The sequence below is a fragment of the Erinaceus europaeus genome, chromosome 18, assembly GCF_950295315.1.
Source record: "Erinaceus europaeus chromosome 18, mEriEur2.1, whole genome shotgun sequence".
Taxonomy (NCBI): Eukaryota; Metazoa; Chordata; class Mammalia; order Eulipotyphla; family Erinaceidae; genus Erinaceus; species Erinaceus europaeus.
Window position 1 is genome coordinate 49,603,581 of NC_080179.1, and position 19,059 is coordinate 49,622,639.

The 19,059-nt window shown below is 37.6% G+C and overlaps 1 pseudogene; it reads left to right on the plus strand.

Moving 5' to 3' along the window:
• The first annotated feature begins 3,562 nt into the window (after nucleotides 1–3,562).
• LOC132534467 (U2 spliceosomal RNA) lies at nucleotides 3,563–3,667 on the plus strand (annotated as a pseudogene).
• Nucleotides 3,668–19,059: the final 15,392 nt, after the last annotated feature.

Consider the following 19,059-nt stretch of genomic DNA (forward strand, 5'->3'; position numbering starts at 1 on the left):
AAATTTTTAAATATACATAACTCTTTCATTATCCTTAAGTCCTGTATATGTACTGTCATTGGAGTTCATTATTATTAAAAATAGAAAACACAGTGTTTTCATGCATTATACATTAACTTGCCACAAACAAAACTTTGAAGAAGGTATTTCTTTTTTTTTTTTAAATAAAGGATCATTTAAAAAATTATTTTTATTTATTGGATAGAGACAGCCAGAAATTGAGAGTGTAGGGAATGCATAGAAGGAGAGTGACAGAAAGACACCTGCAACACTGCTTCACCACTTGCTAAGTTTTCCTTCTGCAGGTTAGGACTCGTTGTTTGAACCCGGGTCCTTGCACATTGTAACATGTGTGCTCAGCCCAGTGCACCACCGCTCAGCCCCTGAGGAACATATTTCTAGTATAACCATCTCATTAAAAAAGCTAGTACTTTAGGAAGTTTGCCCCTGTTCATGAATTAATAATCAAGAACTAGATACTGAAACAAACTATTATGTTATATTTCTATTGTAAAGAGCACAAATCATGTATTCTGGGGATTACGTTCTCTGTTGAGAATAACTTCAAAAAGTAGATTAAGAGTCAGAAAGATGCAACTTTCATTAAAGATTCACATAGAATAAGGTCAGCAAAATAGCTCACTTGGAGAGTATGCCTGCCATAAGCAACTCAGGCTCAAGCCTGACCCCCACCTCACCCCTCATCAGAAGCATTGGTGTTTGGTATCTTTCCCTCTACCCATCTCTTTCTCCATGTTCTTATTTTTATTAGTTATTTAGCAGTGTTTTATAAAACTATAAAACTTATATATATAGTTTCACACCCATGCCTGGTATTTGTAACTCACTAAATCTATATTCCCAAAATCTGATTTGATTCTTTAAAACTTTGATAGAAGTGATTTTACTAATCTCTGTTAGGTTTGTTAGATACTATTTGTAACTTAAACACAGGGTACTTGGTGCAGAAGGTAGCACTATTCAAGCTACTGCATTATTTGAAGCATTCCCTAAAAGAAACAATTGGTGTTGTGTGACTTTATGAAATAAATTATTTATGCAGATGCTTTAGTCAGTTTTCACTAGTTTTCTTATATGCTAGCAAAGTCTCCCTGAAAAATAATTATTTCTGTGACACCACTCAAGATAGCTTTACCTTTGTGAATTAGTGTGCACGTAAGTTTGTATTTGGAAATGCCATCCACACGGCAGAATATTGTAGAGGAGCTGACAGAAACTGAGCTTTTCAAACTTTTGGTGAGAACCAACACAGTCTCTGGTGCTCACATTTCATTGGCTAAAGAAGGTCAATACAAAAATTTGACATTGAAGTAACAAAATTCACTCTGCATATAGTCTGATCTAGTAACTATATGGTTAAGCAGGACAATTAGTGGGAGAATTTTATTGCAAGAATTATATTGAATGTGCCTTCAAACAAAGTGATAGCCCATGAGATTAAAAATTTCCTTCTGGAGTTTGTAAATGAAAAAATGTATTGCCTTTAATGATTATAAAAAAAAATCTGATTATCTTTTTCAACTTGTCTGGGCTATGGAAGTATATAATTTTGGTTGACTTTCTTTCTGTGACTTTTTTAAATGTATAATATAAGCTTATTTAAAATAATGTATTAATATCCTACAGGTTATATTTTGATATTCCTGGCTGATTTTGTAATATTTGTGAATTGTATCTTGTATTTTTATCTTTGTAATTTCCCCATATCTTTATTGATTAACTTGTTCATCTCAAAGAACTTTTTGTCTAATTCCTTTTTCTTCAATTTTGTTTTCCCATTTTCTTTTTCATTGATTTGTGCTTTTTTAACCTTTTTTTTAACTCTTGTTTTGAGATTTTGCTCTTCTTTTTTCTAGTAACTTGGTGTAGGAAATGAGATTATTACTTTTCTTTGTTTATTTTCCAGCAAAGTTAATGAGACAGTACAGAACTCAAACTTGAGATGGCTTTTCTGAATATGACTTTAAGGCCTTGTAAAAAGAAAATTGGAAATATTATGAGAAAACTATAGAGACAGGTTGAACAATTCTTCTGTGTTAAGAAGAAGGAATAAGTAAAGGAAGAGGTGTAGTGAGAGGTTTGACTTACAGTGAAAACTGCTCTCTATATGCTGTCATGACTAACAACATGATGACTAGATCCTCTATGTGATGATGGTTGCTTAGTTTTTGTTAGAGAAGGTGTTAATAAAGTCACTTTCTATTGGCCTAAAAGCTGAGCTCAAACAAGCAAAGGCTGTCACCTTCTCCCCTTAGGATGTGTTAGGCATTATGCCAGCTCCCCTGCATTGCTTGATGCTCTGGTTTATTTACATAATCATTGTTTTGCCTGAAAGATACCCACCATATTATCCCCTCAGGGTATTGCTAATTCAGTTAAAACCATCTGAACACTTCCACCTGCCCAGCATGCCTTTTGCTTCTCTCCATCCCCTTTTCCTAGACATTTCCATTTCTGACTTGCCATTTCCGGTTTTTACCCTATAAAGCCTGCTGCTGTTCCGATTTGGCTCCCTTTTTTCCCTGTCCACATCCGAACCTGGAGAAGACTGAAGACCTGGAGAAGGGCTGGTGTGCATTGTGGGAGGCAGCCATTTTGCTAGCTCCATGTGGCCTAAACCTGCAGCAGTGCTCACACCCAACTCTGGGGTGTCCGCATGAATAAAGATTTGCATTCCCGCTCTGCCACGAGTTCCTGGTCTCTCTCTCTGGCGAAGCTAGCCTGGCAAAGATGTACTCTAAAGTCTTTCTTCTTTGTAATATAAATTCACTTTGTTTTCCTGAATCTCAGAACCTGTTTCAAGGGCATTGCTTTGAGAAGGTTTCATTAATGTGTAGTATTGTGTTAGACTATCTGGTTGGTATAAATGAATAGACCCAGTTAAAATTTTATTGAGATACAAAAGTCAGTGGGGAGAAGGTGTGGTTTATGGAATAGCAGCAATCAGGTTGATGCTATCCCCAATATAATAAATAAATACAAGAGGCCCAATTGGATCCAGAATGTACAGCTGAAAGATCTACAGGCTCAGACACCAAGTTGTACATGCTATGATTCCATCTTGACTTGTCTGGGCAGGTAACCTCATCAGTGTGTCTTGGAACTTCCCCTTTTCAGAGCTCTGGCCCACTGGGTAAAGATAGAGACAGGCTGGGTATGGATCAACTTGCCAATGCCCACATCCAGCAGAAAAACAACTACAGAAGGCAGAACCTCTACTATCTTCAACCCCAAAGCAACCCTGACCCATTATCCTAGTGGGGGGGGGGAATGGTAGGAGGAAGAAGATAAGAGGGCTCTGAACTCCAGCTCCATTAGCACCCAGAGAGAGAGGCTGGAAAGGAGATGAACATACATATTGAGGTAGTAATAGTCCATGACTAGCCTGAAGGGGAGGAGAAGATTTTATTAAGAAGAAAAAGGGAGAAATTATGTATAAATGTAGACAGATAGTTGTAGATATGATGGCTGGCCCATGATTACAACTTTAGGAGAATTTCAGTGACTTGCAGAGACTGAATATTCAGAATCCTGGTGGTATATCACTTCTTGGCCTTTTGGCTAAGATCAAGTGTAGTATCTGTTATCAGAATCCTAGTGGTGGATTTATACCCATATTGACATATAATTTTGTAAATCAATATTAAATCACTAATATGATAATGAAAAAGGCTTATTGAAACTACTGAATTGTCTTTGTGGGCATGAGAGTAGAAGAGAGAAAAATCAATTAATAAAACTACTTGTTGCTGGAGAAATAACTGAATTGGTAGAGCATCAGACTCATGCCTGAGGTTCTTGGTCGAGTACCTAGCACTGCATGTACTGGAGCAGTCTTCTGGAGTGTCTATCTCTCCTTCTCCTGGCCTCATGCGAAACTCTCTTACATGTAATAAATAGGAAACTATATGCCTTTATTTTATTTTTATTTTATTTATAAAAAGGAAACACTGACAAAACCATAGAATAAGAGGGGTACAACTCCACACAGTTCCCACCACCAGAACTCCATATCTCACCTCCTCCTTTGATAGCTTTCCTATTCTTTAACCCTCTAAGAGTATGGACTCAAGGTCATTGTGGGATGCAGAAGGTGGAAGGTCTGGCTTCTGTAATTGCTTCCCCGTTGAACATAGGCATTGTCGATCCACACTCCCAGCCTACCTCTCTCTTTCCCTAGTGGGAATCAGAGCTCCAGGATGTAGGTCGGGTTTTGTTTCTGGTGAGGTAAAATGGTTCAGTTTCATTCTTCTGCATGTTTCAACCCAGTTTTCCCAGCACCATTTATTGAAGAGAGCCTCCTTCTTCTATTTAATAAATGGGCCCATGGGTTCTTCCATAGGTGAGGCTATGGAGCAGCAGCAGTTGTGTTTCTCTCCTCTCCTTTCCTGAGTCAACTAGGAATACCAAAGGAGACCACCTGGTACTGCAACAAACAGGACTAGAACAACTTTCAGGAACCCACCAAATCACCGTTGCTACCCGTGTTTGCACATATGGCTCCTGGACAGAGAGGAGCCTAGGGTGAGATTAAGTGGCTGGTAACAGTCTGGCAGTTTACTAGTTCAGACACCACTTCCAGTCTGTTTCACCAACAAAAAAAAATGGCTGAAGGGTGGCTAGAACTCCCCTAAGACTCACCAAATGCAACTGCGAGTGTCCATTGCTGCTGCCCTCAGAATCTACAGCAGTGGTGGGGGGAGGTCCTGTGCTGATACCAGAGGACAGAGAACTGACCAGGAAACTCAGGAGAAGATCTATACCTTGGTGGCCTAGAGATGGGGCTGTGAGAGACTCCAGACCATCCAGAAGATAAATGAAATTAAATGTTGGTTCTTTGAAAGAGTGAACAAAATCGACAAACTTTTACACAGACTCACAAAACAAAAAAGGGAGAAGACCCAAATAAATGGGATAGTAAGTGAAAGAGGAGATATCACAACAGACAGCACAGAAATTCAGCATACCATGAAAGACTTCTATGAACAGATATATGCCACCAAGCTAGAGAACCTGGAAGAAATGGACGATTTCCTAGACACCTATGAACTTCCAAAACTAAGTAAAGAGGAACTAGATAACATGAACAGGCCCATCACAGCTAATGAAATTGAAACAGTTTTCAAAAGCCTTTCCCAAAATAAGAGTCCTGGACCAGATGGTTTTACAAATGAATTCTACAAAACCTTCAAAGATGAACTAATACCTCTACTTTTAAAAGTCTTCCAGAAGATTGAAAACACTGGAATACTCCCTTCCAGCTTCTATGAAGCCGATATCACTTTGTTAATAAAAGCATACAGAGACACAACCAAAAAAGAAAACTGTAGACTCAGATGAACATAGATGCTAAAATATTGAACAAACTTCTAGCCAACCGGATACAGAAGTATTAGAAAGATTATTCATTATGACCAAGTGGGGTTAATCCTAGGTATGCAAGGTTAGTTTAATATACTTAAAACAATCAATGTGATCCACTACATCAACAAAATCAAGACCAAAAACCACATGGTCATATCAATAGATGCAGAGAAAGCCTTTGACAAAATACAACATCCCTTTATGATCAAAACACTACAAAAAATGGGAATAGATGAAAAATTCCTGAAGATAGTAGAGTCTACATATAGCAAACCTACAGTCAACATCATTACTCAATGGTGAAAAACTGGAAGCATTTCCCCTCAGATCAGGTACTAGACAGGGCTGCCCACTATCAACATTATTATTCAACATAGTGTTGGAAGTTCTTGCCATAGCAGTCAGGGAGGAGCAAGGAATTAAAGGGATACAGATTGGAAGAGAAGAAGTCAAACTCTCCCTACTTGCAGATGACATGATAGTATACATAGAAAAACCTAAGGAATCCAGCAAGAAGCTTTTGGAAATCATCAGGTAATACAGTAAACTGTCAGGCTACAAAATTAACATTCAAAAGTCAGTAGCATTCCTTTATAAAGCAAGCACTAAGTTAGAAGAAGTTGAAATCCAGAAATCAATTCCTTTTATTATAACAACAAAAACAATAAGATATCTAGGAATAAACCTCAGGAAAGAAGTGAAAGACTTGTATACTGAAAATTAGGTCACTACTCAAGGAAACTGAAAAAGACATAAGGAAGTGGAAAGATAATCTATGTTCATGGATTGGAAGAATTAACATCATCAAAATGAATATACTACCCAGAGCCATATACATACAGATTTAATGCTATCCCCATCAAGATCTCAACCACTCACATCAAATTGATGGGGTTTACAGTAATATTTATATCCCTTTCCCATATTAGGGAGCTACTCTCTTCCCTGATCCAGCTCTCTGGTCCTTTTCCCAGCCATGACATCATCTCCCCAGACAATAATTAGGATTCACCTGTATATCAGATTTCAGGCTCAAGCAAAAACAAAAACAAACAAATAAAAAACACTAGTATAGCTACAGGCCCTTTGAAATATAACTAAAATAGGCCTACTAGCTATCTACAAAATGGAGGACCCTCCCCCAACACTTCACCTGCACTATTCTAGCCTTTAGGTCCATAATTGCCCAACAGTTTGTTTGGCTTTGTATATTAACTCTCTTTTCAGCCACCATGTTCAGATGCTAGCAGGATGCAACCAGACTTCCCTGGACAGACAACCCCAGGAATGTGCCTTGGAGCTCTGCTCCCCAGAACCCTTCCCCACTAGGGAAATAGAGAGACAGGATGGGAATATGGATAGACCTGTCAACCCCCATGTTCAGCAGGGAATCAATTACAGAAGCCAGACCTTCCACCTTCTGCATTCCACAATGACCTTGGGTCCATACACCCAGAGGGTTAAAAAATAGGAAAGCTATCAGTGGAGGGATTGGTATATGGAGGTCTGGTGGTGGGGATTGTGCGAAGCTGAACCCCTCTTATCCTATGGTTTTGTCAATGTTTCCTTTTTACAAATAAAAAATTTTATAAAAAGATCTTAACCACAATTTTAGGAGAATAGAACAAATGCTATTAATGTTTATCTGGAACCAGAAAAGATCTAGAATTGCCAAAACAATCTTGAGAAGAAAGAACAGAAGTGGAGGCATCACACTCCCAGATTTCAAATTGTATTATAGGACTGCTGTCATCAAAACTGTTGGTAATGGTACTTGAATAGACACACTGACCCGTGGAATAGAAATGATTGCCCAGTAGTAAGCCCACACACCTATGTACATCTAATCTTTGATAAAAGTGCCCAGACTATTAAATGGAGAAAATATAGTCTTTTCAATAAAAGGCGTTGGAAAAAATGGGTTGAAACATGCATAAGAATGAAACTGAAACACTATATTTCACCAAACACAAAAGTAAATTCCAAGTGGATCAAGGACTTGGATGTTAGACCACAAACTACCAGATACTTAGAGGAAAATAATGGCAGAACTCTTTTCCGCATAAATTTTAAAGACATCTTCAATGCAACAAATCCAGTTACAAAGAAGACTAAGGCAAGCATAAACCTATGGGACTACATCAAACTAAAAAACTTCTACACAGCTAAAGAAACCACTACCCAAACCAAGAGACCCCTCACAGAATGGGAGAAGATCTTTATATACCATATATCAGACAAGAGGCTAATAACCAAAAATATATAAGGAACTTGCCAAACTCAACAACAAGAAAATAGGTAACCCCATCCAAAAATGGGGAGAGGACATGGACAGAATATTCACCACAAAAGAGATCCAAAAGGTTGAGAAACACATGAAAAAATGCTCCAAGTCTTTGATTATCAGAGAAATGCAAATAAAGACAACAATGAGATACCACTTCACTCCTGTGAGAATGTCATACATCAGAAAAGGTAACAGAAGAAAATGCTGGAGAGGTTGTGGGGTCAGAGGAACCCTCCTCCACTGCAGGTGGGAATGTCAATTGGTCCAACCTCTGTGGAGAATACTCTTGAGAACTCTCAGAAGACTAGAAATGGACCTACCCTATGATCCTGCAATTCCTCTCCTGGGGATATATCCTAAGGAACCCAACACACCTATCCAAAAAGAGCTGTGTTCTTAGCAGCACAATTTTTAATAGCCAAAAAAAAGATATGTTCTTAGCTGCACAATTTGTAACAGCCAAAACCTGGATGCAACCCAGGTATCCAACAGCAGATGAGTGGCTGAGTAAGTGTGGTATATATACACAATGGAATACTATCCAGCTATTAACAAAGTGACTTCACAGTTTTCAGCCGATCTTGGATGGACCTTGAAAAATTCACATTAAGTGAAATAAGTCAGAAACAGAAGGATGAATACTTAATGATCTCACTCTCAAGCAGAAGTTAAAAAACAATATCAGAGAGAAAACACACATAGAACCTTAAACTGGAATTGGCATATTGCACCAAAGTAAAGTCCTGGGGTGGGTGGTGGGGAGAATACAGGTCCAAGAAAGATGACAGAGGATCTAGTGGGAGCTGTATTGTTACATGGAAAACTGAGAAATGTTATGCATGTACCAACTATTGTATTTACTGTCAAATGTAAAACATTAATTCCCCAATTAAAATAAAAAAATAAAATTAAAATTAAAAATAAAAATAAAATAAAAAACACTCTGGGGTTGGTAGGGGGGGAGAATACAGGTCCAAAAAGGATGAGAGGACCTAGTGGGGGTTGTCCAGTTATATGGAAAACTGGGAAATGTTATGCATGTACAAACTATTGTATTTACTGTTGAATGTAAAACATTAATTTCCCAATAAAGAAAAATAAATGAATTAATTAAAAACTAGCTCAAAAATATTTTGGGCCCCTTTATCAAAGATTAGATGTTCATAGTTGTGGGGATTTAGTTCTGGGCTTTCAATTCTGTTCCATTGGTCTGTGTGCCTATTTTTGTTCCAGTTCCAGGCTGTTTTGATGATGATGGCCTTATAATATAGTTTGAGATCTGAGAGTGTGATGTCTCCTTTCTGTTTCTTTTCCTCAAGATTGTTTTGGCAATTCTAGGTGTTTAACTATATATCTTTCTAGAGCACTCCTTCATTATACCTGCCATCTACCTGGCTGAAGAGCTTTGCCTTTTTCTCTAGTTTCCTCCTGCCCTCTGCTCCTAGAGACCAGTTTCTGACTCTTTCTGGGAAATTCCTGGTGAGGCTGCAACTCAATGAACCCAACAATTCTTTTAACCCTGAGAAAACTAATCTAGGGGGCCAGGTGGTTGTGCACTGGGTTAAGTACACATAGCATGAAGCACTAGGACTTGTACAAGGATCCCGGTTTGAGCCCCCCCTCCTCAACTTGCCGGGGGGGGGGGGGAGTCGATCCACAGGTGGTGAAGCACGTCTACTATTGTCTTTCTTTATCTCTCCTTGTCTATCATCCCCTCCCATCTCAATTTCTCTCTGTCCTATCCTATATATATATACAGGAGCAGTGGATTTATAGTGCAGACACCGATAACCCTGGGGGGGGGGGACAAAAACCTAGTTTCCTTTCTTTTTTTCTTTCTTTTAATCCACTGCTTCTGGTACCTATTTTTTCGTTTTCTTTCTATTTTGACAAGACAGAAAGAAATTAAGAGGGGAGGGGAGGGGAGATAGGAGATAAAGAGAGAGAGAGAGAGAGACTTTAGACTTGCTTCACTGCTAGTGAAGAGGTTCACTGGGGCCACATTTTTTTCTTTTTATATTTACACAATATACATAACTTGGCATAGTGCACATAATGAGCAATGGGAGAAGCAGGGACAAAAATCCAGGAATTTGGACTCCTGAAACTAAGCTCTTAATAATTTCTTTCCTGTCTCATATATGTTGCTATAGCTAGTATTCTTTATTTTTCAGATTATATGTATATATATATTCATACTTCAATTAAAATCTAAACTCATCCTTATTGCATATACTTATCATGAAAGTTTATCAACTGATAATCCTTCATAAGTAAAATAAAATTAGCACCTAAATCTAGTAAATATACCAGGAGTTTTCATTTATTGAGTGTTTTATATGGTACAAACTTTGAACTCAATATTTTAATGAATTCTCTTCTTAATTCTCCAATCTCTGGGAAGTAGATATTATTTCCCAAGTTTTGTAACTGAGGAACCAGAGATTTAAATAGCTTATTTAAACTTAGCTAAAATGTAGTCAGTTCTGTTTACTATAAAACTCATGGTCAAAAATCCCATTCAGGACTTACTTAACAATCATTTTCTATCTATATCTGTAAAAAATCCTACATCAAGTTTTTCTGAAATTTCTGTCAGACCCAGGTAGAGTTTTGTTCTTTTCCCGGGACTATCTTGGATTCATAAGAACCTAGCTGTCTGTCATTTCTCTGCCCAATACTTAATGTCTCTTTGGCTTATTCCTCTCTTTTTGAGTTGGTCACATGTCTCCTAAGTGATAAGGTGAAGATGTTAAATTAGGAAAATAAAATAGTTCTTGTAGGATTAAGCTCCAAATCAACATTTTGGGGATGAGCACAGAATCATCTTATGGCATTATAGTTTTTTTTTTTCTATTTTTATTTATTTACTTATTCCCTTTTGTTGCCCTTGTTGTTTTAGTGTAGTTATTGTTGTTGTTCTTGATGTCGTTGTTGTTGGATAGGACAGAGAGAAATGGAGAGAGGAGGGGAAGAGAGGGGGAAGAGAAAGACAGACACCTGCAGACCAGCTTCGCTGCCTGTGAAGCGACTCCCCTGCAGGTGGGGAGATGGGGCTTGAACCGGGATCCTTACACAGGTCCTTGTGCTTTGTGCCACATGCGCTTAGCCCACTGCACTACCACCGGACTCCCCCCCTTTTTTTTTTAACAAAAAAAGCTGAGAGTGGGAAATGAGAAAAGAGGGAGAAGAGGGCGAAAAGGGGAAAGAGAGGAATGGAAAGGAGGGGAAGAGAGGAATTATTTTAAAATAATTTGATCTTATGACTACCAATATTATCTGTGACATATCAAAACTTCTATTTTTAAGTCAGTGTCTGTCAAAATAAAGGACTATTTAATAATGAAACACTGGCAAGGAGTGACTGTTGGCTCATCAAATTAAGCACACATATTACCATTGACAAGAACCTGGGTTCAAGCCTCAAGTCTCCACCTGAAAGGGCAGAAGCTTCACAAGCAGTGGGACAGTGCTGGAATTATCTCTCCTTATCCTACTTTCTCCCCATCTCTATTTCTTACCTCACTTTAAAGAAAAAATAATACAAATGTTCATTAAAAGATGGAAACAGTGGGCTGTGCAGGTACCAGGTCCCAATTATAACCCTGGTGGCAAAAATAAAATAAGTAATAATGTGGAAATTATTAGGAAAGAGAGAGAGATTCTGCTAGTGTTCAGGTAGTACCTGGGAGGAGTCCCAATCACTGATTCAAACTGCATGGTCTGTGTAAGTTAGTTCTTTAGTTAAAAACACTAGACTATGATCTGCTGAATATTCAAATCTTAACCAGTTCACCCTGCTTTCATGCTAAGCAGCTTTGGACCATAATTTAATTTTAATTTACTCTGCCCCAAGGGGAGAATATTGACCAGGAGATGTATCACTTTCCTTTGCCAGTAAAATATGTAATTTCAAATTAATACCTGACCAATCTTGTTTGGAATATCATTTCATGAGAGCTGTGTTAATTTGACTCAATGCTCAGATCTAATCAAGTCTAGGATCCTCCTGACTAGATTGAGTTTTTGAGCCTTGGGAGCTGAAGGTCAGATGTACAGCCTGAGAGGACTTAACCCAAGGCCCATCACTGGTGACACTATGACCTCATTTTCCTTTGAATGCCTTAAGCAACATTTTGCTGTGCTCTTGGAGTTCTTTAGAAAGGAAAAGAGCAATCTGTCAGGAGATCCTTACTTTCTACCATGACAAAGTATAGGCATTAAAGTGGTTTCAGTTTTATCAAGCTGTAGTCTGGCACATAATGAGATGTTCAGCCATAAATAAATACTCTCAAAGTTTGTGCAAGATCATATTAAGACAGATGCCAAGGCCTGTAATTGCAATACACTGCATATTACTGAAACTTTTCATAAAATCTAATGAGATTCTCACTTATAAGGAAAGAGGCATAAGGAAACTTGTAGCAACATAATTGGATGACACTTTCTGCCCAGAAGCCAAAAGAAGCTAAAAAACATAACTGGTGTCTATGTTCCTAAAAAGAAGGATTTGGGAAGATGTTTAAAATCCAATAAGTCCAGTTTTGATTGCATTATCTTTGAAAACTAGAATGAAGGTTTTTTTTTTTCTTCAACAAAGGGCTCCAGAAAGGGTAATTAAAAAGTTCCTAACACTCAAATCCCACCTAATAAGATCATTCAAAAGGTGGAGATCTTCTGTGATGAAATAAGAGGCAGACTTTAGCTTTAAAGACATGTCTAGCTCAAATTTCTGTGTGCCTAAGAGCTCACAGGCTCTCCTTGCTTTAGAAGTAGCAACACGATTTAGGAGAACAATTCACTCTGATTTATGTCAGAAGTAAATAAAGATCTTCAAGAGAAGGAAGGAACTGTAATGCTTCTGCTTTACATGTTCTTTATCTTGGTTATTAATTTTGAACAGAAAATGCCTTAGGGAAATGAATGACAGTTACTTACCAGGTCAAGGAGGGAAATAATGGAAACTACCCTAACAACCCAAAATGAATATCAACAAGCTCATATGCAGGCTGTTCTGGGTCCGCCCATCTCCCCAGCTGTTGAGAGACAAGAGGTCAAAAGCAGTCCCTGGGGGTCCTGGAGTAGCTCAGCGTATTGAGTTTGACGTGCGCAGAGAGATGAGACAGGACAGTCAGTTCTGGGAAAAGCCTCAGAGGGCAATTCATTTATTGAAAGAGAAAACAAGTACATATACCCATTGCCCAGGTAGAAGGTCAAGGTAATCATTAACCCAAGCACAGAGCAACACAATGCATAGCCACATGGTGACCTATAAACTATTTGACCACAAATGAAGAATTATAAGGTTTGATCACAATTTCACAATGCATATTTTCTGGAGGGGGAGTAAATTATAGGCACCTCAGGGTAAATTACAGGCACTTCAGAGGAAGGGGGAGGAGGAGGAGGCAATTGAGTAAGAACGCATGTGGTGGCTTTCAAGTTAGGCTAAACACAATGTACAGTAATTCATTGCCCTTGTTTTAAGGGGAGAGGAGAGGCATGTGCAGCAAGGAAGCCCCCATTCTGGAGAAGCCATCCATTCGACCTGAAGGGAGAGTTGGGGGTCAACCTGCTTGGACCTCCTGGAAACAGTGGCCAGGAATTCTCGGGACAGTGGGCCCCAGGCTCCAACACTAATAAAAACTGAATTAAGTAAACATGACTGTATTTGGACTATTAATGATACAGAGAGAGAGAGAAAGAGAGAGAGAGGAGCATCTTCAGTCTTTGTACCTTAGTAGATAAAGGGAACATCTTAAAATTTTAGTTTGGCTTATTTTTACCTTTCTTTTGGTCACAGGTTACTAAATAATGTTGTATGATAAGTTTACTGAAGAAACTCCTCCCTCCTCTTCTTTCTTTGTTCTCTTCCTCCTCCCTCCCTTCTTCTTGTCCTTCCTTCTTCTCTCCCTTCCTCTTTCCTTTCTTTCTTTCTTTCTTTCTTTCTTTCTTTCTTTCTTTCTTTCTTTCTTTCTTTCCTTTTCTCCCTCTCTCTGACCTTCTCTTTATCTCTATCTCTCTCTTTCAGAGAAGCCACAGAGGCAAAAAGAGAAAGAAACAATAGCACCAAAAGTTTCCTTGAGTACAGGGGAGGCTGTGATCAATCCTAGTCACACACAGGGCAGAGAAACACACTATCCAAGTGAACTATGTTACCAGCCCCCATTTCTTACATATGTGACAAAAGTAAACACTGAAATTTGTTTAGCAGCTTTACTACTCTTAACTTGTATGACTTTGGGCAAGTTACTAAACATCTAAAACTCAGCTCCCTTGATCATTAAGCAAGGGTAATAATATTTACATCATAGAATCGTTGTGAAACAAGATAAGTTTATAAAGATTTGAACATGTTATTACTAATATGTCATAAACTTTTTATCTCTAGTAACAATCTAAGCAATCAGTGGGATACAATATAATTATAGATTCTTAGTATCAATCTTATACATTCCATAATTAATTTTCATATAGTATATAGAACACAAAGCACAAAATCTAAAATTACATAAATAATATTGATATTATCTTATTATATAGTGACATAGAAGAGTAAAGAAATCAGCTCATTATCTCAATAGTTATTTTTTATGCTCATTAATTACTGTACCTCATAGAAATTAGTGAAAATACAGGATGAAATTAATGATCAAGCTCCCTTAGCCATGACTTACATGCATGATGAAACTTGAAATAAACAAAATTTTCCAAAAAAAAAAAATGTTTATTTGAACTAGGGTTATGTCAAGATCAGCTTTTCTCTGGTTAAGTTATTCTACTGGTTTAGAAAAGACTTTCAGAATCATGAAGCATAAATAGGTGTATCAGAAAGTTAATCTTCCTTCCTGTTTCCTCCCCTTTATCCTTAAGACAACACCCAGCCAAATGAAATTGCTATTTAGAACAGAATGTGTCACAACATCTTTCCTCTCACTAGAATATTAATATGAAATGATTAATGAACCTGTTTCTCAACACACTAAATTAAATAACAGTGAAGAGATTAAGAATGTCTTTCCCATTATTGAATACTGTATTTTAAGTCCTGATGTGTAAGGTAGACTGTTAGTTTACAGGCAGGCTTTGTAATAGATTTACTTATGAATTTATCTCACCTTCTTGACAAACAAATCATGCATCAGATACTTATTTCTTCATTCTATGTAAAGAAATGAAATTGTATTCGCAAGGTAAATACTACAGATCTTTGACCCTGAGAGTTTTACATAACTGTCATTTTCAGACCAATTAGTATGGAAAAACAATATATTCAGAATGTATTACTTACCCCTACTTCAGAGACTCCTACAGTGAAATTGCAGTATTCCAGGGTGTGTAAAAACCTAGAGGTCCTCCATATGAAATATATTGTATAAGTAGTGCTCAGGGGAAAAATAATCAGTTGTGTGGTATCACTTTTCTATTTTCCTATCTATCTGAACAAAATATTGACCCAAGAGTGATGATATTATAGAAGGCCTTGACTTGACATCAAACTTTTTTTTTTTAAATCAGTGACTTTGAACATTTTTTTCAGATGTCTGTTGGAAGAGAAGAATGAATATAGGATGATTTCACTCATGGGCAGAACTTAAGAAACAAAAAAAAAAGGATAATACAAAAATAAATTTTAACTATATTTGGTGTATTATACCAAAGCAAAGGACTCTAGGGGAGGAATGAAGAGAAGGGGCTGGGAATAAATTTTGGGATCCTGGTGCATGATGCTAGAAAAGGACTGAGCCTGGGACTGAGAGAGTTTTGCAAACACCTATTGTGATAAGAGATTTACCTGTGTGTCAGTAACTGTCCTGGAAACCATTAACCTCCCAACAAAAACATGAACCTAGTTACCTGTGACTTATTTTTACACAAAATTTTATAAAGACTTTAAGAATAAGATGCATTCAGTGCAGTTAATGTTTCTAAAGGAAAAAGAATGCAAACAATTAAAGTAATATACGATTATCACAGCGTGTGTGTGTGTGTGTGTGTGTGTGTGTATAAGAGGTAGAGACAGTAGGAGACAATGGTCACTCCCTTTTAAGAAACTTTAAAATGTTTCTCCAGGTAATGGATTGTAAATTATATTCTAAAATATAATTTGCCATTCACCTAATTTTTTCTATGCACTTTAGCCGTAAATTCACTTAACATATTAAAAGAGGTACATAGCTTCACCAAAAGGAACGTTGTTACAACTTTCAACTTGTCTAAATCAATATACAATATCAGAAAAACTAGCTTAAATATACTCTCCTGCCACTTGTGCAAGTAGCGCCCCAGCAAAGTCCTGGTACTTAATAAAGATGTTACAGATTAAAACCACCTAGTAAGTGGCTCACTATAAAACTACACTATGTGTTCCTCTGAAATTAAGTTGAGGGAATTTATACAATCATTCTAAGAGTTCTTTCTAGTGTGAACATTTGCATGTCAGTCTTTAAAAGTTTTCATTCCAAGTGCAGAATGCTAGGCTTTATTTCAGCCATTTTACTTTGGGAGTTCTGTCAGATAAGCAAAGAAGTTTAGTACTTTTCTGAGTCTGCAAGATGCTGGCAGTGGTTCATCATCTTTCACTTGCCTGCCCTAACTGCACAAATGAGAAATTTGAGAAAAGAACTGCAGAGGAGATGGAAGTCTGCTGTGCTGAATGTCCCCTGTTACTAACCGTCTTCTACTATAAGCAACAAGTTGAATGAGCAGGAAAAACTACAAGATTCATAAATGAGACTTAATACTGATACACATACAAACCTATGGACTGAATCCCAAACCTGGTTACCACTCTTATAGCAAGTTGTTTTGTTTTTTGTTTTCCCCACAGGTAGACAGTTCCTGCTAATGCTATTGATCTGACTGGTAAACTTACCTACCATGAATCCTACCAGTGTCTTTGGTGAAGGTCAGATGGTTCATAAATATTTACTGAAAAACTGTGAAAATCATACAACTAACTTACAGGATTAATGAGGGATCCTAAGGAAACGCTAACATGTACTACCAATTGTACAGCTTTAAAGTATGCAGTAAAGTGAGAAATTTGCTGATTTGTTCATCACAAAGTGCATAAATTTCAGGCATTGTAGCCTGGCCTTTGCCTAACATCATTCATTGCTTTTACTACTTTTCTCCAGTTCAAATAATCTTCAGCCAATGCTTCTCTTTTTGTACTGTCCCATCTGAAATAAATGTGAAGATATTTATTTCTGTTATATTTTCCTCATCTGTATTTGTCTCCTCCCTTTTTTTGTTGTTTTGTTTTATATTTGTTCCTCATATAATTTTTTTCCCATTCTTCATTGTCCAAAAACCAGAAAACTATTTCAGATGGAAAGTTTGATTTCACAAGAGAGAAAATCACAGGCCATCTGCCAAAAAAGTTCGTCAGCACCAGCCTCTGAGTGTGATTTGTATTTTTTTCCACTATGCATACATATCACCAACATGATGTCACACAGTTCTCACATTGGTATGGGGATGGAGAGGGGTGATAGCAAGATGGAAGACCAGCATCTTATAGCAGAGAAAGAAATTCTTTTTATCTTTCAAGAGCAATGACTTCTGAATTGTATTATGTTTTACACATGAAGATTTGTATGTGATAGCTTTCCACATGGAGCTGTATCTGCAAAGTTTTGAGAGCTTGCATTTAAAGAAATACTAGCAGGGCCGGGTGATGGTGCACCTGGTTGAACACACATGTTACAGTGTGAAAGGAACCAGGTGCTAGACCCGGATCCTCACCTGTCGGGGAAAAGCTTTGTGACTGATGAAGCAGGACTGTAGGTGTCTCTCTGTCTCTATTCCTTAATATTTTCCCATTCCTCTCAATTTTTGGATCCAATAATCTCTATCCAATAAATAATTAAAGATAATAAGAAAAAAAAGAGAGAGAGAAATACTAGCTATACAAATCAGACCCAGATGAGTGAAGCAGAAACAGACTAAACTGTGACTGAACAAAGCTATACAAGAATTACCCAACTCAAGGATAGAATCATCCTTGAGTTCTGCAACATTTGCAACTGCAAACTTTCACAGGTGGACTTGGGGTCTTTAACTAAGTTACCAGATAAGGGTTAAAGCTGACTAGCCTCTGCCTCTTACAAGGCTTCCAAATGACCTACAATCTAAAGAAATAGTAAAGTTCAGGACACACTTTATACTTAAACATTTGGCTTTGGAAGATGATATTTACACACAAATTTCATTTTAATAAGAAGGAAGTAGTATTCTGTAGAATTTTAAATTATGAACTCAATTCAGGAAAATCTCTAACTTCTATTGAAAATAATTTACTAAATGAACATATCAAGAAACAAAACACAAAGATAACAGCTTATATAAACATAGTGCACATCAGGATGTATTTGCAAGTTAAAAACTGGTCACATCTGGGGAAGAGAAGCAATGGCTCAGAGACAGAACAAGAAGCCATACCCTTCACAAGATGCCCTTAAATTCACTTGAAATGTTGAGTTACAAGAATGGATCAGCACAAAGAAGTAAGACAGTGAAGACAATAAAGGTGCAATCAAAGGTAAAAGAAAGTACTGTCCCATGAGGAATTAGATTCTGGCTAATTTACCCCTTGCTACTACTCCAGGATGTTAGTCAACTATCTTTTTTTTAAAAAATATTAATTTAATTTATTTATTCCCTTTTGTTGCCCTTGTTGTTTTATTGTTGTAGTTATTTTTGTTGTTGTCGTTGTTAGATAGGACAGAGAGAAATGGAGAGAGGAGGGGAAGACAGAGAGGAGGAGAGAAAGCTAGACACCTGCAGACCTGCTTCACCGCTTGTGAAGCGACTCCCCTGCAGGTGGGGAGCCGGGGTTCGAACCGGGATCCTTATGCCGGTCCTTGTGCTTTGCGCCACCTGCGCTTAACCCGCTCCGCTACAGCCCGACTCCCGTCAACTATCTTAAACTGAGAAAATTAGCCACAAAGGTATGAGATACTCACCAATAATTGTGTCACTAAATGATGCTTTTCTTTCCGGGAGTTTTATAAAACAAAAGTTAAAATTTTTATTTGTAATAATGAATTTCTACTTTCTATTATAAGAATGTCTTTGTCTTCTCTGTTCTTCACAGATTGTTTCTTTACTTAAGTTATATGGAAATTGGAGTGGCTAGGATAATAGCATAATGGTTATGCAAAAGACTTTTCATGACTGAGTTTCCATGGTTCTAGGTTCATTCCCTAGCACCACCAGAAATCAGAGCTGAACAAAGCTGTGCTTAAGAAACATTAATGAGGGAATTGGGCAGTTGCGCAGCAGGTTAAGCCCACATGGCGGCAAAGCACAAGGACCTGCAAAAGGATCTCCGTTTGAGCCCCCAGCTCCCCACCTGCAGGGGAGTCACTTCACAGGCTGTG